Source organism: Eptatretus burgeri, chromosome 1, assembly GCF_056783735.1.
Source record: "Eptatretus burgeri isolate ZD-2024b chromosome 1, Ebu_testis_v1, whole genome shotgun sequence".
NCBI classification, from domain to species: domain Eukaryota; kingdom Metazoa; phylum Chordata; class Myxini; order Myxiniformes; family Myxinidae; genus Eptatretus; species Eptatretus burgeri.
In genome coordinates this window covers 68,316,937-68,344,242 of record NC_140961.1, presented here as the reverse complement: position 1 = coordinate 68,344,242, position 27,306 = coordinate 68,316,937, and the positions used below count along the sequence as shown (strand labels likewise).

At 42.9% G+C, this 27,306-nt stretch overlaps 1 long non-coding RNA gene and 1 pseudogene across 1 annotated transcript in view; one reads left to right on the top strand and one right to left on the bottom strand.

Annotated features, from left to right (window-relative positions):
- The window catches only part of LOC147034669 (uncharacterized), a 256,838-nt gene that overhangs the window by 179,007 nt on the left and 50,525 nt on the right, over positions 1 to 27,306 (bottom strand). The gene's annotated exons all lie outside the window — the stretch shown is intronic.
- LOC147034670 (signal recognition particle RNA) lies at positions 1,326 to 1,466 on the top strand (annotated as a pseudogene).

Here is a 27,306-nt window from a genome sequence, read left to right as displayed (position 1 = left end):
ATAAGTCGAAACACGTCGCGGTAATGTCTTTTTTACGCGAAACTTATTTCTAACTTATGTTTGACGTGCTTTGAACCAATTCTTTACGTAGTCCCAACACACATCGACGTATGTAGACGTATTCCAATGACGTCTTCCGGTCGACAAAAAAAAATAAATTAACGTGTTTCTAGCTTACAACTGCCAAATAAAGACGTGTTCCCAGCGGTTTTGGGAATTGGTATATAAAAATGCTGCTCATAAAAGGGGAACCCAACAGTGTTTTCGAGTCCTTTTTGAGTCGATGTCCATGTCCATGTCAGCAGTAACAGTATCAGTATCAGTATTAGTATTAGTAGTAGTTTGTTCATGTTGGCAGTAGTAGGTGAGTGTGAGGGGGAGGGTGTGGGTTATGATGGATCGTCCTTGCGTTTAATGATTTCAATGATAAACAACGATTTAAATGGCTGCATCTCCACTATTGAAAGTAGACGCTTGCGCTCAACAATTGGATTTTTTTTACACTCAACGACTTTTAAACGGTACCACTCAGCTATTTTCATTGTTTACAATGAACGATTTAAATTGCTGTCACTCGCCTTTGTTTTTTGACGCTGGGGTTTGGAAATTTGAAGCGTTTCTTCTGAACGTGTTAAAACGCTCAAACTCGACTATTTTAAATAGACGCTGCCGATGGACAATTGGAATCATAGCCAAGCTAGACATCGAAGTGTGAACATCCTCGTCATGCCGAAGAAAAGTTTGAAGAATGCTGCAAATAAGTGTCCTGGCCGTGGCCGTGGACGCTGACGCAAGGACAATCCATTATACTGACGTCTTTCAGCCTATGAGTAACTTAAAAGTAACGTCTGTCGATGTGTGGCAACGATCGCGTAACGTGCCAACAACATGTTAATCATAGGTTAGAAATAAGTTTCGGGTACGCTAAACATTACCTCGGCGTGTCTCAACTTATGATTAACTTACAAGTAGCATGTGTTGACGTCTGTCAACGATCGCAGACCGTGCATACAACTTGTGGCCAGCGTAGCGGAACGTGTGAGTCATACGCCGGCATACGTCGTGAAATTTCAAGCATGAAAAATTTGAGGACAACCAAAAAGTACAACGTTTAAAGCCAACGTACAACGACGTATGGCAGTGTTTTTCAGCGTGCTCTCAATATTATCAAAACTTACCCATAACGTATTCAACATGTGCCAGCGTTTTAGAAAAAAAATTCAAAAATCGACATACGTTGGCTAAAACGTCAAGGTGTGACCGGGCCTTTAGGGACACATCGGCTATTTTGGAGTTAATGCCATATAGCACTATTTTAACCTTTAACCGGGCGTAGTGGCGTGCGCCTGTAATCCGGCTACTCGGAGGCTTGGGTTGGAGGATCGCTTGAGGATGGGAGCTCTGCACTGGGCCGCGCTATGAGAGGGTGTAGGGCAGCCCAGAATCATAGCGAAACCCAATCCTTATCCCTGTGTCGTCAGAGGCGACCAGGGTTGCGTCAGGAAGGGCTGAGGAAGGAAGGAAGGGCATCCGGCAAAAAAAAAACCTATGCCAAATCAGTATGCGGATCATAATGGATGATCCGCTGTGGTGACCCCTAACGGGAGCAGCCGAAAGACGAACAACAATAGCACTATTTTCACCCTTACCCTATCATCCGAGCCCATCATCATCATATCATGAAAAAATGTCACTTACATCACTCCTCGTGGGGATATATATATATATATATATATATATATATATATATATATATATATATATATATATATATATATATATATATATATATATATATATATATATATATATATATATATATATATATATATATATATATATATATATATATATATATATATATATATATATATATATATATATATATATATATATATATATATCCATATCCATCCTGGTGTTGGCGCAGTGGTTAGGGCAGCGGCTTAGAATCCAAAAGGTCCCGAGTTCAAGCCCCGTTAGGCCACTGAATTAATACACCAGGGGGTTGACTCAGCCTGTCATCCTTCCGAGGTCGGCGAAGTGAGTACCGGTGTATACCCCGGTTAAAATAGGTGTACCATATCCCTGTGTCGTAAGAGGCGACCAGGGTTGCGTCAGGAAGGGCATCCGGCGTTAAACATGTGCCAAATCACTATGCGGATCACACGGATGATCCGCTGTGGTGACCCCTAACAGGAGCAGCCAAAAGAAGAAGAAGATATATACATATTTTTTTATGTAAACTGTATGTATAATCTTTGTTTCCTGTTCATTTATAATTGTGTTGCTGCACCCACTGTGGTGAATAATAGTGGCCGTGCATAATATCGTGGCCAAACTATATAATAATATTGGCCAAACTGGTTAATCAAGATTAAGTTGTGTCTTACTATGTACTGAAAGAAGTGTTTTATATAACAGGGAGGTATTTGTTCATTATTTAAGTTTAATACAATATATTTGTTGCTTGTATGATATAATCATTTATTTTTGTAAAAATTAAAATATTTAAATGTTAAGGTATCAGACCCGAATTGCATTTTTTGCTTTATTCTGGTTCCTGTTGTCCAATCTTTTTCTCTTTTTTTTGTACATGGCATTGTAGACAGTGTTGTTGCTTTTAATGTGGATAATAGTCAAGTTCAAGTTCAAATATTAGCAAGATGTGAAGAAAAATTAATGCCTGACTTCACCCATAATTTCTCTTTGGCATCGGCCATGATCGCCATCACATTAGTAATCATTCAGTAACTTTCTACGTTAAATATCAGACATATGTACAGCCATAAACAATAATATATGTGTACCTTCTATGTGCCAAGCAGAAAGATAATCTACAGAAACGGAGAAAACGATGAAATGTTTAAATTATGTTTAATGTCCGTGATCGTGGCGCATAGTTTGACAGCAACAAACAACTTTCACATTTTAATTCCTGTTATTCGTGGGTGGGTGCTCCGCTGGGCTGGCGTGGGCCGGGCATGCAGGCATGGCGGGCACAAATGTTCGGGGCTCGAGAAACACTGCACGATGCATGACGAGACACGTACAACATCAAAAAGGTCTACAAGTTAGAAACTAATCATTATTGCCTGACTTTTACTTTTGAATTTTGTCACTTGTGATTTACCAGCACATTACCTGTAGGGTGAGTGTCACCCCCCTCCCCCTCCCACAGTGAAACACACAAGCACACACACACACACACACACACACACACACAAGCACACACACACACACACACACACACACACACACACACACACACACACACACACACACACACTTTTACTCTGAGTAAACTTGTACATGCATTTATGACAACTCAACAAAAAAAACCCTCAGCTTCCCCCTCCCAACTCTTTCCCATCTTTGCTCCCCCCCATCCCCACTCCAACCACAAGTCCTCCCAATTCCTCTCCCAACCCTAAAGCATCGATGCCCTCACTGCACTCAAGCCTTCAAACCCTCCATACCCCCACACACTGAAAGTCCTCAATCCCCCTTCCAAAGTTGTCCCATCTTTACTCTCACTCTCCTCCAACTCATAAAAGCAAATGGGCATTCCCACGTCAACACAGCGGAATATGTAACATTTTCTGCTCCCTGTCATGCTATCACCGACTTCAGAGAAACCCGTTAGATGCCATTCAACAACTTAACGTAATTTTTGCCCAAATTGGACACACCCACCCCCTGTAATGCTTCAACAGACACTGCCTAAAATATTACTTAACGCTCGATGAAGACACCCCCTCCCCCTATTTCATCTCTTAATCCCAGGATGCTATTTATCCCAATGTTTTTTTTTCAGTTCCTACGAACCATATTTGAAAAAGTAAAGGTGCTACAGTGTACCGTCAACAAGACCAGGCAGCAGTCTGAATCCGTGTAATGACGTCATTGACTAATCACTGGAGTGATGTAATCGCTTGTCAGTCTGTTCAATTGCTTTCATTTGCAAATGAGATTGTGTCTTCGGTTTGGAATGGCAATGATGGAATTTAAATGAAGCGATTTGCTTTTAACATTAAATGGATTGAATACCTGTAATTCTTCACAATCAAGAGATGAGGAGCAGGGGATAGATAGCATATTTCGAAAAGTTGTGGATGGATTATGACAAACTTGGTGGATGAGTTGTTTAGGTGACAAGAACAAGAACTAGACTGGCACTTGGAGAGCGCATTGTCTCGCCTCTCGCACGTAAATTCTGAAAAAAATCCTATCGTTAACTGAACATGGTACTATTTTATGGCCCACTGCTATTGTGGCCCAAATACTCATATCATCCATCCACGCAATTATGTTACCGGTTATGAATGTCATAACTTTAATTCTTCACTCACATCATGTCAGAGATCAGATATATGAACTTTCAGATAAAGTTTTCAAATCAAAAAATTATGGCTGGAATACTACTTCACCGATGACATCATCGTTAACACGATATATAACCCATGGGGACTTGATGACACGTGCAAAGTTTCGATTTTTTTCGTTGAACGGTTTTGGAGAAAATGATGTCAATTTTTTTTTCTTTTGATCAAATACTGCTGCCATACCATGTGACCTATGACATCACAAATTTAATTACTCAATTACATTGGGTCATTGATAAGATATATATGCCTGGTGTTGGCTTAATGGTTAGGGTGGTGGACTTGGGACCATCGGATCCTGAGTTCAACTCCCAGTCAGCTGTTGAATTAATAACAGGTGGATTGACTGTGCCTGTCATCCTTCTGAGGTCAGCAAAATGAGTGCCAGATATCCTGTATTGGAGTGGTGACCCATCCAGGATTTTGCCCAATAGCCAAGAAGACTGCTTCAGCAGCGCCAATGCTCAGCAGAGAGTATGGTCCCGTTGGATGGATGGATGGATGGATAGATAAGATATATGAAGTTTCAGACTTTTGGATAAGGATTTCAATTCAATCAATTATGGCTGGAATACCACTTCACCGATGACATCATCATTATCACCCAATATACCTCATGGATCAGGTCAGGTCAGTTATGGGAGCATGTGCCAGAGGAGCATGTCGCTGCGTCCACTTTCCGCCGGTACTCCAGGAGCCTCCATCTGGCCATCCCACAGGCAGATGCCGAGCCCATCCCCATCTCCTTGAGATGCTGCAACCACGAGGCACGTGGTTGGCCCATTAGCCTGCTCCACTCATGAGGCTCCCTTGCTGATATAATCTGGTGAGCAGGACCAGTGTCAGGAAGACAAACCACATGTCCATACAGCCACATCTGACAACCACAGGCAATGCAGGTAACAAATCTCATTTGAGTCTCTCTCAGCTACTGCTCATTGGACACAAAGTTCAACCAGCGATAGCCAAGGATTCTCCGAAGAGACCTGGTACCAAAGGGGATAAGTCTCCTTCTCAGATCCCTGGTCAGAGTGCAAGTCTCACATCCGTAGAGCAAAACTGGAAGCACCAATGACCTGAAAACTCAGACTTTTGTTCTCCTGCACAGGTACCGACAGCGCCACACCCCCTGATCCAGTGAATCCATGACTCACCAGGCCTGACCCAGACATCTATTGACCTCTGGCTCACAGCCAGCAGAGTCATGACTGTCACTGCCAAGGTAAGTGAATCTCTCCAAGACCTCAACAACCTCACCAGAAACAGGTACAGACAAGACAGCAGCATTCAAAATGCCATTGAAATCATGGGTCTTAGTTTTGACCCAGGAAATCCGTAATTCCAGGAGCTCTGACTCCTCTTTCAGTGCCTCAAGGGCCCGTAAAAGGATATCCCGAGTCTCGGCAAAGATGACTGCATCATCTATGAGATCAAGGTCAGAGATCTTGACATTCCCAAATGATGCAATGCAGCTTGATCTCTCAGACATCCTCCCCAGAATCCAGTCCATACAAGCACTGAAAATGTGTGGGGGGCCAGTACACACCCCGGACGAAGTCCAGTAACAACTGCAAATAAGTTTGAGATGGTATCACCACATCTCACAGCACTCTCAGTTCCAGAGTAGAGTTCAGGCATCAGATCGATCAGTTTTAGTGGCACCCCACGAAGTCCAAAAATCCTCCAGAGGGCATCCCGATTCACTGAATCGAACGCTTTACAGAAATCAACATAGGCTGGAAGCAGCCCCTGCCGAAACTCTCGTCTACATTCTGTGAGGACATGAAGAGCAAGGATATAGTCAATTGTTGACCTCTTTGGTGTAAAGCCTGACTGCTCTGGGCACTGGTGCTCACGCAGATGGTGGTGAACTCTATCAAGAATTATCCGAGCAAAGACATTGCCCGGCACTGAGAGCAGCGTCACCCCTTGGTAGTTGTTGCAGTCTTGGCGATCACTCTCCCTTTCCAGAAAGGCACAACAAGGCCCCTCTTCCAGTCAGTTGGGATGATGCCTGTGTCCCAGGCAGAGCATAGAACTGCATGCAACGACACAAGTGCAGCATTTCCACCAGCCTTGAGAAGTTCGGCATGGATGCCACAGATCCCTGGAGCTTTACCCCATTTCAACCGATTCACCGCAGCCCGTGTTTCCACAAACGAAGGTGGACCACAGTTGATTGGAGTTTCAGTAACAGGGATTGTAACAACCCTGACGTCCAACTCGACAGCTGGTGGATCAGCCTGGTATAACCGTTCAAAGTAACCAGCCCAGCGGGCCTTCACTTCGGACTATTCTTTCAAGAGCCAAGCACCCTCCGCTCTAACTGCAGTACACTGAGGGATGGGCTTGGAGGACCACAATGCGCGAATTCCCCTGTAAGCGGGACGAGAATCACCTCACCAGAGGTGATACTGTGCACTCTCAAAGATTCCTCACACATCGGCCTCCTTGTCCACCCTCAGTGCACGTACAGTTTTACACCACAGCTCCCAGAACAGCTCAGCTCTGCCATTCAGCCTGGCCCTGCGACTGGTCAATGGTATCCAGTTTCCCGTGAGAGACAAAATTCTTCTTTGCCCAACGTTGCGTTCCAAGAATCCACTGGCAACATCAAGGAGAGTGGTCTTGAAGGCACTCCACAACTCTTCAGGATTCCCCAAAGCACCCAGACCTCCCACATCCCCACTCAGGCTGTTTGCAAACTCCTCAGCTCCCCTTTCATCTATGAGCTTGCCATCATCCAGCCGAGGCTGGGATAGTACCATTCTCCTGGATTTAAGCTGCAACTTCAGAGTTGCAACCACAAGCCTGTGGTCAGTATTGAGGAAATGAGCACTCCGGTAGACCCTGCAGTTCTCGATCATCCTCCAGTGACCATCACCGAGCAAACTGTCAATCTCCTTTGCCACACCACCAGCATTGGAATACCAAGTCGAGCGATGAGCCTGTGGGCGCTGAAACCATGAACCAGCCACCCTAAGTCCATGACTTCTTGCAAAGTCAAGGAACTTCGTGCTATTCTGGTTCATAGTTCCTGACCCATGGGGACCAACACACACCTCATAACCATCCCTATCATTTCCAGTCGATGCATTGAAATACCCCAAGACTACAAGAGTATCTCTCCTGGGGCACTGATCAACCACAGACTCGAGACTGACAGAATGCGTCCTTCATGGTGAGATCACTCGCCTCAGTCGGAGCATATACAGGGACCAGAGAAACAACACACAAGGAATGGCAAATCCTTAGTCTCATAATACCCTCGTTTACCGGGATACCTCAATTATCATTGGAGTCAGCTTATTGGACACAGCCCAGCAACTCCTTGGGTATGGTAACCGTCACAGCAACCAGACCAATAGTAGGTACAACCACCCACCATTATCTCGCCGCTATCCAGTCTCCGAACCTCAGAGAGTGCTGCGATAATTATGTTCAAATGCTTGAGCTCAGATAATAACATAGACAGGTGATCATCCTCTCTTTGGGATAGGACATTCCAGGCACCCACTTGAAGGGACTGCCTCAGGTTAATGCAAGGAGACCGCCGTCTGGTGGACGACACCTCAGCACCACTCCGACACACTCTCCCACAATCCGACCCAGGGATGTTACCCCGTGGTTTCCCTCCTATCATCAAAGATTGGGGATCCCGAAGGCTTTGCCCCAATCCCGTCATCCGGTGAGTTGCCCTGCAAAGGTCAGCTGCATCAGAGGTACTCACATGGAATGGGCTTTCAGATTTCTTTGAGTTTTTGTGTTTTCCGGAGTAAAAGGTTTTATGGTGGCCAGAGTGCAAATCCTGCTGCCAACGTCCGTTAAAAAAAACAAGTTACCAATTGCAGGAGGACATCCACAGACACTAGATATGTGTGCTAGATATGGATATGTGTGTGCTAGATATGGATATGTGTGTGCTGGACACTAGGGCACTAGATATGGATATGTGTGTGCTAGATATGGATATGTGTGTGCTGGACACTAGGGCACTAGATATGGATATGTGTGTGCTAGATATGGATATGTGTGCGCTGGACACTAGGGCAATGGATATGGATGGCCGTTGGCGCTCAAGGAGCTCCTCTGCCCTTTGATAGGTTTTGTTTTTAATCCTGCTGGGTGCCCATAGCCATAGACCCTCCTCATCAGGTAACCTGGTGCGGGAGACAGTTTAGTCGTTGACAATCCGACCATGAAACAGGTTAGTGCAGGTTTACATGGTACCTGTAGCAAGTCACAGATCTGATCTGGCCTGAGCTGGCCTGGTGTTTCGTGGGGAGTTGATGACATGGGCCAAATTTCAAAAATTTTTTTCGTTGAGTGGCTTGGAGAGAATGATGTGGAGTGGAGGAAATGATGCCCAAATTTTTCCTTGAATTAATTACGGCTGCATGTGACCAAATCTATGACAGCAGAGTTTGAAATAAAATATTATCCTATGTTTAAAGTTTCGCATCAATCAGCCAAGCGGTTGCAGAGAAAAATATTTTGAAAGCAAAAATATATAGACGCAGACACACACACAGATAGACAAACACAGACACACATACACAATAACACAACTTCCGAAGAGACAGGAAAGGTGACACGTCGACTGTACATGTATGATCTAAAGCTCTTTGCCACAAATGATGAAAAATCGGAAGAACAACTCAAATTAGTGAAAGGGTACTCCGATGCCATTCAAATGGAATTTGGCCTCGTTAAGTGTGCCAAGTACACATTTGCACAGGGTAAATTAACAAAAACGGACAACATAAAATTTGACCTATATACAACAATACAGGACCTAGACAATGAAGAATCATACAAGTACCTCGGAGTAGAAGAAGGTCACCAAATACGTCACAAACAAACACGCAAAACAATCGCCAAAGAATACTTGCATAGAATGAGGCTGATGATCAAAACATATCTGACGGCGAGAAACAAAATCAAAGCCATCAACCAACTAGCAATACCAGTATTCCAATACAGGTGTGGAATAATAAACTGGCCACAAACAAAATCAACAAACGAGATAACAAAACAAGGAAACTCCTCACCATACACAAAATATTCAACAAAAATCATTGCATCCTGAGATGGTACGGTATCTGCTGAGATGAGAAGGAGGTTGCGGCTTGATGGAACTCAACGGAATGCAGAGAATGACATCTGTCGGAATGGCTGAACACATGAAAAGTTCAACAGACTACAAAATCCAATTTGTATGGAAACACGAAGACAGCAAGTCAGAGACGGTATCCCGAAACCACCATGCAAAATTTTTACAAAGAGAGGCGCAAATGGAAGATGTCACGCATGAAACTGAAACAGCAAGGAAGACAACCCCAATGATATAAAAAAAGACAAAAATAAAAATATAAAGCAAACTAGAAGGGTGCTCGGTGGAATGCATACCTCCGCCACGTAATGCCTGATCCACAAGAACATAACGGACTCAATACATTTTTGAAATATCATCCTGGACAAGACTATATCGTTTTTGGCCCAATCTCTCAACGGTGAAAAACACTTTTACAATTAATTAATTCTCGTATCCAGATTCGGACTTGGATCGTCACCAAAATCGAATCAATTCTTCCTTGTCACACACCTAACATGACCCCAAAGTTTCGTCCGAATCCGTCCACAACTTTTTGAGATTTCATACTATATATCGTTTTTGGCCCCATCTCTCAATGGTGAAGAATCACTAAAAAATTATTGAAGTCGGATCCGGATCCGGATCTTCACCAAAATCTAATCAGTTCGCCATTGTCACACACCGAACCTGTCCACAAAATTTCATCAAGATACGTTCACAACTTTTTGAGATATCCTGTACACAAACAAATAGATAAACAGACAAGCCGGAAGGCGGCGATGGGTCGCCGAGCATGGAAACTATAAGATATAGAGCAAAATGGATGTCATATAGCGGATAGGGAATCACCTTAAGATTATGCATATCAAATCTCATCCAGTTCCATCTACTGATAACTACAAGGTATCCATTTGAATGAAAAGTACCGAAAATGCGGTTTGAAATCGGAAATCCCCAAAGTTCGAGGGGGTGCTGTGGGTGAACAAAGATCTGAATCGAAAATCCGGCTCGATCGTTTGTGCACAATGTATTCCAGACGATTAGTGTGAATTTATGACCATCTGACCATAACCCCAGGAGGAGTAGCATTTGGTGCGAAGGCACCTCCAGCTCTCGCACATTATCGATTTTTGCACCAATTGACCTTTGACCCCTGACCTAAGTGAAATCGGTCAATATGTCCTGAGGCAAAGTTGTAGTACTCATTGAGTACCATGAACCTGCAAAGTTTCATTCGTATCGATGCACTCACCTGGTCGCTAGGGGGCGTTCAATTTTCGCCAATACCCTAATTGTAGGGGGCGCTGTGGGTAAAGTATTCCATATATCACAAAAACCGGAATATATTTGATAGAGCATCACCTGTAGATCATTCTTGCCAAATTTCATAACCCTACGTGAGATAATGGCTTTCAGAATTGATTTCGCGTGAACGGTACCGATTTTGAAGGTTTTTCGGTTGTTGCTAGGGAACCAAAGCATCCCTAGCAACCTTCACAATTTCCAAAGCACGAGGTCATAAGATATACCTACCACCCGAGTTTGGTCAAAATCCGCCCACGTTTACTTCCAATTATGCTGATGACAAACAAACAAACAGACGGAATTAGACAATAAGGGTCACCTATTTCGGCGACCCAAAAGGGGTGAAAACAACCTTCTTCGCCTTTGGTGGTGGAGGTAAACATAAACGCATATACACCGACAACTGGGAGAATGACAAAAGAGCAGGAATATATATATATAAAAAAACGAGTTGGACAGACTGAGCAGAGACAAAGAAGAGCGATTGGAATGTCTAAGAAGAGGTCAGCTCAACTGGGATGAAGAATGAATCATTAAATTGCCCAAGACCAGGGACACTGCAAGAATTGCTTTAAGAAGATGGCAGGACTGAGTCAATCAGACAAGTGTAGGTTCTGCAAGGTATAAGCGGAAAGCATGAGCCACATCCTATCGGCGGGGAGGCGGGAGTGGGGTAAAAAAAAAAACTCATGTCAGAGCAGTTGTACACACAATGACACAAGGTTTGTTGAGTAATCCACCACTGGCACATCTGCAAAAACTTCAACATCCCAAACCCAGAAAACTCATGGAAATGTGAACCAAAATCAACAATTCAGAACAAGGAAGTAACGCTCACATACGACCTGATGATGCCATCGAGCGTGAACATCAAAAACGAAGCATTGCGACCGGATATAGTACTCGTAAGTATAAAAAAAACAAAAACAGAAATAACGGCACTGCCATTTCAGGTATTGGGTTCCAGTGATTTTGGCCTCAATAATGCAGGAATCAAGAAACTGACCAAATACCAAGATCTCAAAAATGAAGTGAAAAGATCCTGGAATCTGAAGAGTGTAAAATTGTACCAGTGATCATGAGAGCAACGGGAATGAAGAAGACGAAGAGGAACCTTCCGGAGATCTTAAATACCATCCCTGTGAATATTACTTCCAGTGCCGGATTTAGACTTGGTGAGGCCCTAAGCTGTATAAAGCTTGTTAAAAAAAAAAAATAATTACACCAGAAGGTCTCACGAAAATTGAAAACATATCTTGATGCCTTTTAATTATTTCATAGCAAGGCATTTCAAGTGAAAAATACAAATTATTTTCAAATGAATGCATCTACTCATTACATATTTATCATTTGGTTGGCTTGATCTCTGTCATAGATTATAATATAGGATACCATGGAAACAATACTTAAATCTAATTTTATAATGTTAACACATACATATATATATATATATATATATATATATATATATATATATATATGTATATATATGTATATATATATATATATATATATATATATATATATATATATATATATATATATATATATATATATATATATACACACAAAATGCTGACAAAATTTGTAATCAGGATCACTTTTATTAATATAAGGACGATTTTTCGCCATGATGGTATCCCGCACCAAGGTCGCAGTTCCTTTAGGCCTCATTCACACATTTTTACACGTCTTCTCACATTTTTTGAGGCCCCTGCGGATTGTTAGGCCCTGAGCTGTAGCTTGTTTAGCTTATGCCTAAATCCGGCACTGGTTACGACAAACAAACTACAGTTGGAAGCTGTCTGGGGGCTCAGTGACGATCCTGAGAAGAGGCGTCGGAACAAAACTTTGAGAACAAAACTTCACACCTTGGTCCATGAATCGTGATCCTCCCCCTTATCGAAATGGAGGTGGATACTTCGAGACCGAGGAGGACTCCGGCCTATCGGTGGGATACAAAATATAAACTGTTCAGCCTAGCGGAGGGAAGCGCTCCATGCCTTCACCGAGTGCAGTTGTATTTACTACAATAATTACAGAGACGTGTTATATCAAAATACCACTAAACTCCACATTTAGCACGTTCTCGCTGCCGATTTACCATTTGCCAGTTGTTGATGCCGTTCCTTTCTTCGACGTCATCCCAATTGTTGTGACTGCCAGGTGTTTCATGCAATACGTCATCCCCAATTTCCACCTCGGGTTCATACATGTTCTGTCTGACAGCACCTTCAACACCATGATATTGACGATCGTCGTATTCTGAGGATTCTTGATCAGAAAATTATTCATCAAATTCACTTTCTGATGAGTCTGAAGCAAGTTTTTGTGCCACTTTCCTTTGTGTACCGAGACAATCAAACTGGCGATGACATCACACAGATGAGGGAATGACCTTCGAGGTTTTCTGGAATTTTTGTGGGTGCTAACAGCCAGGTAGGGTTTTTGCCTACGTCACCAGGGGTGAAGGAGGTTATGTTTTCACCCCTTTCTGTCTGTCTGTCTGTTTGTCTGTTTGTGTGCAGGATATCTCAAAAAGTTGTGAACGCATCCGGATTAAATTTTGTGGGCAGGTTCGGTGTGTGACAAGGACAAACTGATTAGATTTTGGTGCAGATCCGGATTCGGATCTGACTACTATAATTGTAAAGTGATTCGTTACCATTGAGAGAAAGGACTAAAAATGATATATAGCACGATATCTCAAAAAGTTATGGACGGATTCGGATGAAACTTGGTTGACAGGTTGGGTGTGTGACAACGAAGAATGGATTCGAGTTTACTGAAGATCCGGATTCGGGTCTGACTTCTAGAATTTCCAAAGTGATTCTTCACCATTGAGAGATAGGGCCAAAAATGATATAGTACTGTATAGCATGATATTTCAAAAACGTATTGGGCCCGATATGTTCTCGTGGATCAGGAATTACAGGGCGGAGGTACGCTCTCTTCTGAGTGCCCTTCTGGTTTTAACTCTAACACCTCAGGTAATTATTGTAATTAAAAACCACGTTTAGTTCTTTGTTTATTACTTTAAAATCAGTATCATCACATCAAAATAATATATTTTTATTTATTTTCAATGCGCTGGGCCAGGTCAAAGGGTGCAGCATGGCTTTTGTTCCCATTAACTCCGCGTCAACCAGACTCTGCCCTCTTGTGGCCCCACCCGGCCCCGGAGGCTTAAAAGGCGAGACCCGAGACCCATTCGGCACTGTTGCAACGCGCTGGAGACCCGAGTGAGAAGGAAGCTACCTGCCCTATTCGTGCCGAGAAGAAGTCGCTTGCTGAAAAAGCTGCATTGGAGTGGGAATGAGCTGTGCTGTAGTTGGGTCAAGCTGCGCTAACTTAGCACACTGCATTGTGGCGAGATGGGCACGGGGTGAAGCACAAAAAACGAGAAAGCCATGGGGCCTTCAGCGCAGGAGAATAGTTCCAATGATGACTTCCACGATCTTTCTCTTGCTTTCCTCAAATAACTGCTAATTCGTCTACACGAGATGCATAAAGGGAGTATGGCAAGTGAAAAAGCGATCAACAATTGGCCTGTTGACACATCTGGGTGAGGTTTACATTTGCACCTCACACTCGCACCTTTCCTCAAAAACTTACACTGAATACACTTCTTCCCAATTCATTTGCATTCACACACTCCTACTCTTTTGATACCTTCCCATTTTCATCCCCCCCCCACCTTCCCCCACCACACTTTTGGATTGGCACGCGTCTGCCTATGCACACCGTGGTGAGCCAAAGGTCGCCACCATACTTCTCTCTACATTTTCCCTGGAATGTATCTGATGGTGCACGATTGTAAGATTGTGTAAGATTACAATAAGATATATATATATATATATATATATATATATATATATATATATATATATATATATATATATATATATATTATTGTAATGTAATATGTAAGATATATGTAAGATTGTAAGATATATTGTAAGATATAATGTAACATTGTGTAAGGGGCTTACAATGATAACAAATAAGATTGCTGTTCTTTTATGTTCTCATTGCTTTGATTGCCATGTATGCTGGTTGATTATTATTTATCCTGAAAATGCATGCCTTTCTGGGCTGCACTGGTAAATTGTTTTCAAACCTGCTTGAGTGTCTCATTTCCTTCATTGGTTTGATGTAGTATCCAAATTGATAGAAGAGACATTATTCCCCACTGATCACTCGTATCACAAGCCAACATTCGTCAACAGCTCACTCGGTCATAAGGTATTAAATAAATGGGTAAACGTTGAGGGTGCGGTTCCCCAAATGGTAGTACCAAACCACCAGTAAGGTAACACAGTAGTTAAGAAGTGAGGACCCTGCTCGGTTTGGTAGTTTCAATTGACGCCCGCAGTTGCTTAACCTCCTGCTGGACCGTGAAGTTATCACTGGCTGGCGGCTTCAGGTCCGGAGGTCGGGGAGAGTGCGAGGACTCCCCCTCTTGGTAACCCCCAAATCCTCGTGCGGTAACAATATAAATGTATATCCACAAAAAGGGGGACCAAGTTAATAACAATTCGTACTTGTTGAATATGAACAGGAAACTTGCACCCCGATGCCCATTTTTAAAATTGAAAAAAAAAAAAACGACACAAATTAATCGGGATTGCATCCTGTGTTGTATTAAATGAAATTGTGACTTGGTCCTTCTTTGGTATCACATATTTAAACTAGAAGGGCACTCGGTGGAGCGCATACCTCCGCCACGCAATGCCTGATCCAGGAGAACATACCAGGCCCATTACATTTTTGAAATATCATGCTATGTATCGTTTTTGGCCTCTTCTCCCAATGGGGAAGAATCACTTTAAAAATTAAATGATTCTCGTATCCAGATCCGGATGCGGACCTTCACCAAAATCGAATCACTTCGTCCTTGTCACACACCGAACCTGTCCACAAAATTTCATCCAAATCCGTGCACAACTTTTTGAGATATCCTGTACACAAACAGACAGACAGACAGACAGAAAGGGGTGAAAACACAACCTCCTTCAACTTTGGTGGTGTAGGTAATTAGAACAGCATTCGGTGGAGGGCATACCTCTGCCAGGCTAAACAGTTTATGTTTTGTTTCACATTGATAGGCCGGATATGCATCCAGACCTGAACTGAAATTGAATCGCCTTTTTCGTGTCACTGAACCAACTCATCCACTGAGTTTTGCTGTAAATTGTCCACAAATTTTTGAGATATCGTGATATACCGGGTGGCCCAGAAGTAATAGAACAGTCAGAGAATCCATATTTAAGCAGAAAAAAGATCCTTCAAATCTTTCACTTTTTGGGGATTCTGCAATCAAAAAAATTATCAATTAATACCATCAAACAAAAATCAATTAATAATCGAAATAATAATAATAAATTATAAAATATTTATGAAATTGCAGTGACTATTGTGCCAGCAACTGCGCTATTACTTCTGGGCCGCCCGGTATGTCATTTTTGGCCCGATCACTCAATGGTGAGGAATCACTTGAAAAATTACCTCATCCGGATTCGGATCTTCACCAAAATCGAATTAATGAATCCTTTTCACAATCCCAACCTATCCACCAAGTTTTGTCGGAATCCGTCCATAACCTTTTGAGATAACCTGTTCACAGACAGACAAACAGACAAGCCAGTAGGCGACATGGCTGCTCACTCCAGAGTCTAGATGGAAAGCTGGCCGACGCGACTCGCCGATATTCATGTACATGCTATCGATCAATATGATTATCACAGCCCTCTTAGTTTGCGCCCAGAAACCCGCCTTGTGAAATTTCAGGCATGTTTCCAGAGACTAACAAATGGCAGCCCTGGTAATTCCATTTATCTATTCGCTAAAGATTTTATTTTTTTATATGATGCTGTAAGACATTCTCCTTGGGCACAAAAAAACAGGTCCTTCGGAGGTCCAGTTTCGGAGGTATTGATTTTTTTGTACAGTCCACAATAAGTGTATGATGTACGATAAAGTATTTTAGCTGTTGCTAAGCAACGGAGGTGTGCATAGCAACCATTCATTTTTGTGTACATGTGAGCCACATTGTACACATTTCACCCAAATTTCATCAAAATCAGACGCTTTCTCTTAGAGATGTTCGCAATTAACCGTTTCTGAAATGTTCGACATGTACTCGCCCAAAACCTATCTCCACCTACAAATATTTTTTTTAGGGCTGCAAATTGGCATGGAGGGAGCGAGAGAGATTGCGCACAGAATTCTAAGCTTCGATTTTTTTGTTGATTTTTTGACCACTTGAAAGGGCCGTTGCTATGCCGTTGCTGGGGCCCGGGGTCCCATATTCAAAAGCACACGATTCCCAGAAATATTGGTCCTACCTACCAAATTTCATTGGAATCGGTTGAGTGGTTTAGCCCCGAGGCTTGACCAAAGTTTCACGGACAGACAGACAGAAATGTCCAGAATAAGGGTGCTCTAAGAGCAGCCAACAGACAGACAGACAAACATACAAACAGACAGGGGTGAAAAACATAACCTCCATCCACTTCGGTGATGGAGGCAATGACTTGTTTCCCAACAAATGCGAACAACTTGGCTGTTTAGTGCACCTAATTTTTGTGTAGTGATAGTTATCTTTCACTGGCAGTATTCCTGCTCATAGTCACAGAATACGTGGGACATGGTTTCGTGATGGCTGAATGGCTGGAATTGAAGCTGCGCATTGAGGGGAAAAAAAAAAACAATCTCTACAGGAGTGAGGCTCATGGTTTAGGAAGGTATATCTGATAATGGAACAAATGTCAAGGGAATGAATAAGAGGGAAGGGAGGAAACAATGGAAGGGAGCATGAATAAGAGGAGGGGACCAAGTAAGATTGTTGGGTTAGGAAAGGTTAATGGGGCTAATAAAGATCATGGGTCAGAATTGGGGATGACAAGAGATGGATCTGCACTGCTTTGCTTGAAACCCTGGATGGAAGAGCGAGAGAGAACGGTCCTTGGAGGTCGTTCTAGAGATGGGAAAACCGAGGAGTACAGACAGCCTGGATTTTGGAAGCTGATCAAGGAAGGGGTTTCTGGAAGAATGCGTGCATCCTGGAATAGATAGTGATGGCCGGGGGACTGGCAGAGTAGAGGGAGTACTGTTGGAGTAACAGACATTGTACTCCGGACTCTCTACAAATGAATAGATTAATCTTAAGATGAGGCAGTATGACATAATGCAAAGTAGCGGAGGGAATGGCATCTCCGCTTGTGTTGGTGAGATGACAAGCGCAGGAAAGTAGTATGAAGCAAGACAAAGGGCAAGTTCAGCAGGGATTTTGTGAGGACATGTAACCGGCTCATGTTCATTGGTAACGCAGTTCCCGGTCTCCCATTTTTCGTATTCTTCGAGTTGTCCCGACCTTCAATGCAATGTCCAGCTCGTCCTTATCTCTTGTGTTGTAATCAATCTCTTCCTCTCTCCTCTCTGTTCTCTCCTTCTCAACTCCCCCATATCAACGGGGTTCCCACATATATTCCACCCTTGGGGTGGAGGCTAGCACAGCTTGCCACAGCATGTTCATGTGCCATACTAAAGTAAATCCCACCACTTCCATGCCAGCCGAACCAGGCTCAAGCACAATTAATTGGGGTATGTTGGGGGCAACAAGGATGGAGGGTTATAATCATACCAGGGTGTGTCAATAAAAGGTTAACCACTTCAAAACTTTATTAACCAAAACATTGAGTAACTAAAAGGGCACTCAGTAGAGTACATACCTCCGCTATGTAACGCTTGATCCACCAGAACATATTGGGCCAAATACATTTTTGAAATATCATGCTGTACGGTACTATATCGTTTTGGGCCCCGTCTCTCAATGGTGAATAATCACTTTAAAAATTAAATAATTCTCGTATCCAGATCCTGACTGGGATCTTCACCATAATCGAATCAATTCATCGGCCAATCAATTCATCCACCAAGTTTCATCCGAATCCGTCCACAACTTTTTGAGATATCGTGCTATATGTCGTTTTTGGCCCCATCTCTCAATTGTATGCCTGGTGTTGGCTTAATGGTTAGGTTAGTGGGCTTTGGATCCTAGGGTCCCGAGTTCCAATCCCGCTCAGCTGTTGAATTAATACCAGGTGGGGTTAACTCGACCTGTCATCCTTCCGAGGTCGGCAAAATGAGTGCCAGCATGCTGGTATACTGTGTCGGAGTGGCGACCCATCCAGGATTGTGCCCAATAGCCAAGGAGACTGCTTAAGCAGCACCAACACTCTGCACAGAGTATGATCCCAATCTCCCCCTCCTCTCAATTGTGAATCACTTAAGAAATTCTCGTAGTCGGATCTGGATTTTCAACAAAATCTAATCAGTTCATCCTTGTCGCAGACCCAAGCCGCCCACCAAGTTTCACTCGGATCTATCCACAACTTTTTGAGATATCCTGTCCACAGACAGACAGACAAACAAACAAACAAACAAACAAACAGACAGAGAGGGGTGAAAACATAACCTCTTTCACCTTTGGTGGTAGAGGTCATAAAACAAACAAAAAAAAAAAACTCGGAAAATGAAAACCAAATCGTGGAGAAATCAAACTCATGATGTGTTAATGCGCTGAGAGTTGAGGTGTTCAGTGTGAGCACCCCCCACGCATACAACATGCGTTCACAGGAATTGCGAAGTTCTCAATGACGTTTCTGCAAGTTTTAATGCTTACTGTCTGCACATTAGCCTCAAATGCTGCCTTCAGATCAGGTTCATATCTGGGGTGCTCCTTGTAGACGTTATCCTTCGAAGCTCCCAGGAGGACAAAAAAAACAACCTCTCGTTTTTTTTAAATTATTAGTATACAAAATAAGTAAACTGACTAATTACATGTTGATAAAGCACAAGCATAATGGGACGTGTGACTTAAACCCCACAAGTAAGTAGAAAACATTCGAATTAACCTTTTGATGTGAATAATTTTTGTACACATTTTGAGCAATTGATTCGACCTGTTTTAAACGGTTAACAAGGAGCAGAAAATGTATGCGCAGATGGATTAATTTCAGAAAGATGTCTTGGAGGATTTAATAAGCAAAATTTACATCTTGCATATACCTCTCCGCCACCACCCAATGTTTTTCTGTCTGGGTACCATCCATCGAATGACGATGACTCTTTTTTTTCGTTAACTCAAGTTCCTCAATCAGGAATCGACTCTTAACCATCGATATCAACTCTTTGTTCCTCATTTGTGTCCATTTTGAATGCCACCATGCCAGCCGGCTGGGCGTTTCCTCGGCAACAACCAGCCATGCCGTTGTTATTGAGATTTTCTGAGACTCTGTGGGTCACAACCAATGTGTAACTTCTCAACTGGTACGTCCACCCTCCTGGACGAAGTATTGATTAACATCGCATCCCAACTTCTCCTATATTCCTTCCATCCACACGTGGCTGCTCAAACTACGCCCTTGTTAAGCCCATTTCTCTCTGGATATTGTGCGGAAGCGACCTCAATTCCGCAGAACATGGATAGTCACACAGGCCAACTGGCAGAAACTGTAATCAACCCCTCGAATAACACGATGGGGCTTTCTTCTTCACAGACAAGGACGTTGATTCTGCCTGGGAATACTTTCATAACAGCATACTTTCTCTCATTTTCCATCACTTATGCACCTATTCCGTCAATCCATTTGGCCCTGGTACACCTGATTAGCTTGCTTTCTCAACTTCGTAGGCTTATAAGACCGAGGGAAACTCCAGGTCAATTAGTAACACTCATGACTAATGTGACTTTAACTTAAGCAATCCAGAAAACATCATCTTCAAATCTTTCGGCTAAATTCTCCAAAGTCACTTTTCTCAAGGTTGCAGTGGACTTGTCAGGTCCATCTCTGGTGTATACTCCATCCCTGTCCATTCCCTCAACTGGAACAGAACATCACCCTATCTCTCAAGAATCATCATACATACTCATTGTTCAAAAATGTCTTATCTCTGCATTTTCCTCTACATCTCATGCTTCCAACCCATAGTGCTCTGTCCCCATTGCCTTAATACACACAGTCAACTGGACTCTAAATCCTTCTAACTTGAGAAACTAGTGAAAATTCTGTCCAGCCTCAAATGTACTTTGATGATGGGCCCAGATGGCCTGGTGTTGGCTTAATGGTTCGGGTGGCGGGCTTTGGATCCGAGAGTCCCGAGTTTGAATCCCGCTCAGCTATTGAATTAATACCAAGTGGGGTTAACTCGGCCCGTCATCCTTCCGAGGTCGGCAAAATGAGTGCCAGCATGCTGGTATACTGTGTCGGAGTGACGACCCGTCCAGGATTGTGCTCAATAGCCAATGAGACTGGTTAAGCAGCACCAACGCTCTGCACAGAGTATGGTCCCAATCTCCTCTCTCCAGATGGCATCATTACTCATCTTCTCCAAACCAGCATCCACTGCTCTTACTTCTCAGTCTGTGCTCTTCAGATTGTCCTCCTTTAATCACCTTCTATGTGCTTGGAAATCAGGAAACATCACTCCTATAATCATAAAAAGGTGCAAAAACAGATCCTCTCAATTACCAGTGAACCTACAAACAAATATTACTTCTGACATCATCTTTCCTCTTAACAAACAGCCTGATCTCTAACCATCAGGTTGGATTCTGGCTCAGTCATTCAACGATGGACATGGTGCTGCTTCTCTCTCAGCAATGGTTGGTGGCTCTAAATCTCAAGAAATTGCCTTTCTCTCTTAATATTTGTTGGGCATTTGACACAATCTGGCACCCTGCTCTGCTTGCCAAGCTCACTGCCAGGGGCATACAAGGACTCCTTTACGCCTGGAATTCTAAATTCCTCCACCCATGCCGTTAACGCATTGCTATCAATAGAACTCTCTCCTCTCCCATCGCAATGGAGGGTGGGGTGTCCCAAGGCAGTCTTGTGCCCAGTGTTATTCCTCAACTCCAGAAACAACCTCTCTGATTCTATAGGGGAACTCTGTATTCCTTTTTGTAGTTGACAACAACATTATGTGACACACCACCCCATCCCACTAACCTGCAGACAGTAGCTGTCACTCTCTGTTGATCTGGAATTGATTACATGTTGGTTTGATAAATTGGTAATGTCTTTCAGTCCTGGCAAATCTCTCAGTATCACCCTATCTTTCCAGAAGAAGGATCATCACACATACTCATGTATCTATTTCCATGGTCAGCCACTGAAAGAGGTTTGGTCTGTTGAACTTCTTGGCCTCACCATCATAAATGAGTTCCCCTTCCTTCACTGACCACACTGCAAAGCTGGCCCCTTGTCAGTTCCTTGCTTTTTTTAACCTCTTCCATGAAATTTTTTTTTTGTATATGGATGGAATCAATCAAAAATTGAAAAATATATCCTGTACCAGTAATAAAGATGAATGCAGATGGAATAACTGTTTGATGTCCTTTGGGAAAAAATGGTACAATCAAAAGTGCTATACCGACCACTGCCTGCAGATTATACAATTATGAGGCAGTTGTTAATCACAATCCAAATTCACGTTGAACACATAATGTAAATTCCGACAAGAATAACTTCTTTCTTTTTAGGAGTATGAACAGGTTAAGTGAGTAACATGTTCGAGCTGTGTCCAAGGAGTACAAGTAGTAGTATTACTACTACTACTAAGACAGTACTTCTTTAACATCCCCAATTATTCCCACCTTCTTGTGGGGTTTGCCGGGGAGCACGTTTGGCCCAAGGCTTTTCAAAATGCCCGACAGTCGACTTAAGATGAAGGAATTTGGAAACTGTCCCAGGTTGCAGGCAATAACCCACCAAAAGACTTAACTTATGCAAAATACTTCACATCCACCATTGAAAAGTGCTGTGAGACAGGTCTTCTGGCTTAAAGTCTATCCGATGGATGGTGCATGCAAAAGACCAGGGGGACAGTTTATAGTGGGGTCGAGGTTGAAACCCAAGCTGGACAGCTCAGGTGTGAGTGTGCATTATCTCGAGGCTGTCCTACCAACTTCCAAAATGGATACTGTGAGTTTACCCATGTTATGGAGTGACCAACTTACCCCTGTTCTTTCTCATTATGTTGCACTGATGAAAGGTTAACACTGAAAATAGTGCTCTCCTTGTTTCTCAGTGGTTAGCGAACTCAGATCATCTTTCTGTTGAGTTCATCTATTGTTCTAACTGTCCACTGACGCAGAACACAAGCCTCACGATTAAGATTAGTTATGCATTTGAACTTAAACTTGTCCTCACACATGGGTTCACAGTTTTAAAAGTTGTTGCTTAGTTTTTTTGCATAGAGGCATGACTTGAATATATATACATATATATATATATATATATATATATATATATATATATATATATATATATATATATATATATCTCTTTATAACCACTGACTGACTCGGTGACTCAAAAAATTAAAAAATAAATTATCTTAGGACATACACAACGAAGGGGTAAGGTGCATCCCAGAAGTTTGGTACAATTTCAAAAAAGTTTGAGGGAGTAGTTCAGTGACAACAGAGGACAGACACTGCACCGATAGGCCTTGAATATCCCTTGGAGCACAGTCAAGACAATCAAGTGGAAGGTGTATGGTACCACCAAGATCCTGCCTAGATCAGGCCGTCTCTCCAAACTGATTGACCAAGCAAGGAGGAGACTGATCAGAGAGGCCACCAAGAGGCCCAATGGCAAGTTTGGAAGAGCTACATCACCAAAAGAACACCATCCCTACTGTGAAGCATGGTGGTGGCAGTGTCATGCTTATGGGGATGTTTCTCATCAGCAGGGACTGGAGCACTTGTCAGGAGAGAAGAGAAAATGGATGGAGAAAAATACAGAAAAATCCGAGAGAAAAACCTGCTGCCCTCTGCAAGAAAACTGAAATTGGGATGGAAGTTCACCTTTCAGTCTGACAACGACCCGAAGCACCGAGCCAAAGCTACACTGGAGTGGCGAAGGAGCAAAAAGATAAATATCCTTGAGTGGCCCAGTCAGAGCCCCGACCTAAGTCAAATCAAAAATTTGTGGCATGTCTTGAACATTGCTGTCCATCATCGCTCCCCACATAACATGACTGAGCTTGAACAGTTTTGTACAGAAGAAATGGCAAATGTTGCCCAATCAAGGTGTGCAAAGTTGGTAGAGACCTAGCCCAACAAACTCACAGCTATAATTGCTGTCAATTGTGCTTCCACCAAGTATCAACTCACGGGGGTGGACACTTATCCAACCAACATATTGTAGTTTTGTAGTTTTTATTTAATTTCCTTAAATTGGTTGTACTTGTTTTTCACTTGGAATTGTGGGTTACAATATGTATATAAAGGTGGAAAAAGTCTGATTTAATGTAATTTAATTCCAGGCTATAAGGCAACAAAAAAGTGAAAAAATTGAAAGGGGGTGTAGACTTTCTCCAGGCATTGCATATATACACTACCGGTCAAAAGTTTTGGAATACCCCCATTTTTCCAGTTTTTACTGAAACTAAAGCAGTTCAAGTCCAGTGAATAACTTCAAATGGTACAAAACTAAGCGGTAAACTGCCAGAGGTTAAAAAAAAGTTGAGGTTACCAAAAACTGAAAAATAATGTAAATTTCAGAGTTGTTAAAAAAGGCCCTTATTAGGGAACAAGTAATGGGTTAGCAACTGCAGCTGCTCTGCAGCAATGGAAGTAAATTAAGCCTTGTAAGTTGATGCAAACAATTCCTACAGGTGTCCCAATTTTTGTTGATTAGTTACAAACCCTCTGTCTGTATAAAAGCAGTGTTGGAACAGACTGTGTTGCTACCTACATCCTCTGAAGCATTATTTGGACAATATTGCAGTGCAGGAAGTAGTATATTGTTATCATAATGGTGAGAAAAAGAATTAACAAAGAAAGACAGACAGACCATTATAACCCTTAAAAGTGTCGGTATTTCCTTTGGAGAAATTGCAAAGGAAGCCAAGGTGTCAGTGAGTACAGTTTCCTACACCATCAAAAGACACTTGGAAACTGGAGGAAACTGACAGGAACAGGTCTGGCAGACCCAAAGCCACAACACAATTTGAAGACAAGTTTCTGAGTCAACAGCTTGCGTGATAGGCGACTCACAGGACAGCAGCTTCAAGCACAGCTTAACACTGGTCGAAGTAAGGAAGTCTCAGTTTCAACTGTGAGGAGAAGACTTCGCGCTGCATGTTTGAAAGGTTGAGTGGCAGTAAGAAAGCCATTGCTAAGATGGCAAAATAAGAAAAAGAGGCTTGCCTGGGCCATGAAGCACCACCAGTGGACTACTGAAAACTGGAAGGTCTTACGGACCGATGAATCAAAATTTGAAATCTCCACTTCATCACGCAGGGATTTTGTACGCCAGCGAGTAGGCAAAAGGATGGTTCCTCAGTGTGTGACACCAACTGTCAAACATGGAGGATGAAGCATGATGAGCTGGGGCCCTTTTGCTGGATCCAGAGTCGGCGACTTGCACAGAGTGACTGGCACCCTGAACCAAAAGGGCTGCCACAGCATTTTGCAGCGCCATGCAATACCCTCTGGTCAACATCTAGTTGGTCAGGGGTTCATCCTACAGTAAGATAATGACCCAAAACATACATCCAGGCTTTGTCAGAACTACCTTAGAAGAAAAGAACAAGACGGAAGGCTTCAAATCATGGAATGGCCAGCACAGTCTCCAGACTTGAACCCCATCGAACTGGTTTGGAATGAACTGGACAGAAGGGTGAAAGCAAAGCAACCTACAAGTGCAACACATTTGTGGGAACTTCTGCAACAGTGTTGGGGAAACCTTTCCATTGTAGAAAGAATGCCATGAGTATGTTCAGCCGTTATATCTGAAAAAGATGGCTACTTTGATGATTCAAAAGTTTAGATTAAAATTTGTTCAACAAAACGATTCCATTATTTCTTTTTTATCTGCAATTGTTTATTTGTTCTATGCTTTAATTTCAGAGTCCATTGAAACATTAAACTGCTTAAATTTCACAAAAAACTGGAAAAATGGGGGTGTTCTAAAACTTTTGACCGGTAGTGTATGTATTTTGGTGAATAAGATTGGAGTGGTTGGGATTACACATTTTTAAAGAAGTATGCTCTTCCAACCAAAAGTAAAAAAACAGATCAACTCTGCTAATTTGAGCAAAAAAATGCAAGAGCAGACCCAGTCTCAGGCAATGTTTCAACAGCTTCACAGATGGGAGAGGGAGAGGGAGAGGAAGAGGGAGCAGAGAAAATATGCTATGCTTTATGAACAACATACACACACACACACACACACTAGTGCTTGGGCGATATCGGCAATTTTTCAGGAATCGGCAGGTTAGAGTTAGTGTGATCACTGACTGCAGTACGTACTGTATACAACACAAAAACCTTGAGTAGCTTTTACAACAACATTGCATTTATATAGACGTTTCAGGGAAATGTTCACAAACATTAATCTTTTTAAATAGCTCTGTGTGAAGGGTGAAAAAAAAATTGGCTCAGTAATTCAGAAAATGGCACGGAAATCGGTTGTTATTTCACAACTCACTCAGGATGAGGGAGCATGAACCACTCACACAGGATGGAGCAGCACGAACCACTCGATCAGGATGACTGAGCACTAACCACTCGCTCAGGATGACGGAGCACGAACCACTCGCTCAGGATAACGGAGCACTAACCACTCGCTCAGGATGACGGAGCACGAACCACTCGCTCAGGATGACGGAGCACGAACCACTCGCTCAGGATGATGGAGCACGAACCACTCGCTCAGGATGACGGAGCACTAACCACTCGCTCAGGATGACAGAGCACTAACCACTCGCTCAGGATGACGGAGCACTAACCACTCGCTCAGGATGACGGAGCACTAACCACTCGCTCAGGATGACGGAGCACTAACCACTCGCTCAGGATGACAGAGCACAAACCACTCGCTCAGGATGATGGAGCACGAACCACTCGCTCAGGATAACGGAGCACGAACCACTCGCTCAGAATGATGTGGCACAGCAAAAGCATCCGCAGTGAGTGAACGATTCGCTCAGAATGACGTAGCGTGATCCCGCAATCGACTGTAAGGCACTCGACAAGTGGCTTAAGCACTCAAACAAGCACTCCAATTAAATGGTTGATAAGGAAAGGCAAGCCAGGCTGTGGCTGCATACCATATCGGATCCCTTTAACATTAAAGCCGGTCTTCACCACATAAACAGCAGCTAAATAAATAAAATGAATTAGTTCATAAAATGACTTTATCCACAAAAGAGTTGCTGCTTCATCAAGAACAACCCTTGAGACATCGCAAAGTTCAATCGACCATGAAATAAACATTGCAGAAAATTTGCCATGTTGTCGACTCATCTGGGCATGCGTTACGTGGTACATCATTGGCGGTCCGCTCAAATGTTATAACTTTTCTTTCAAACGTCTGTTTTTCACCAGATTTGCTTTAATTCCCTGTAGAGCATCTCGCCAAACCTCGGAAAAGACACAGACCTGGTAGACACTGGGGATAAGTACTCCCTCTGGGGGACAGGGTTTGATGTCAAGCAGTGAAT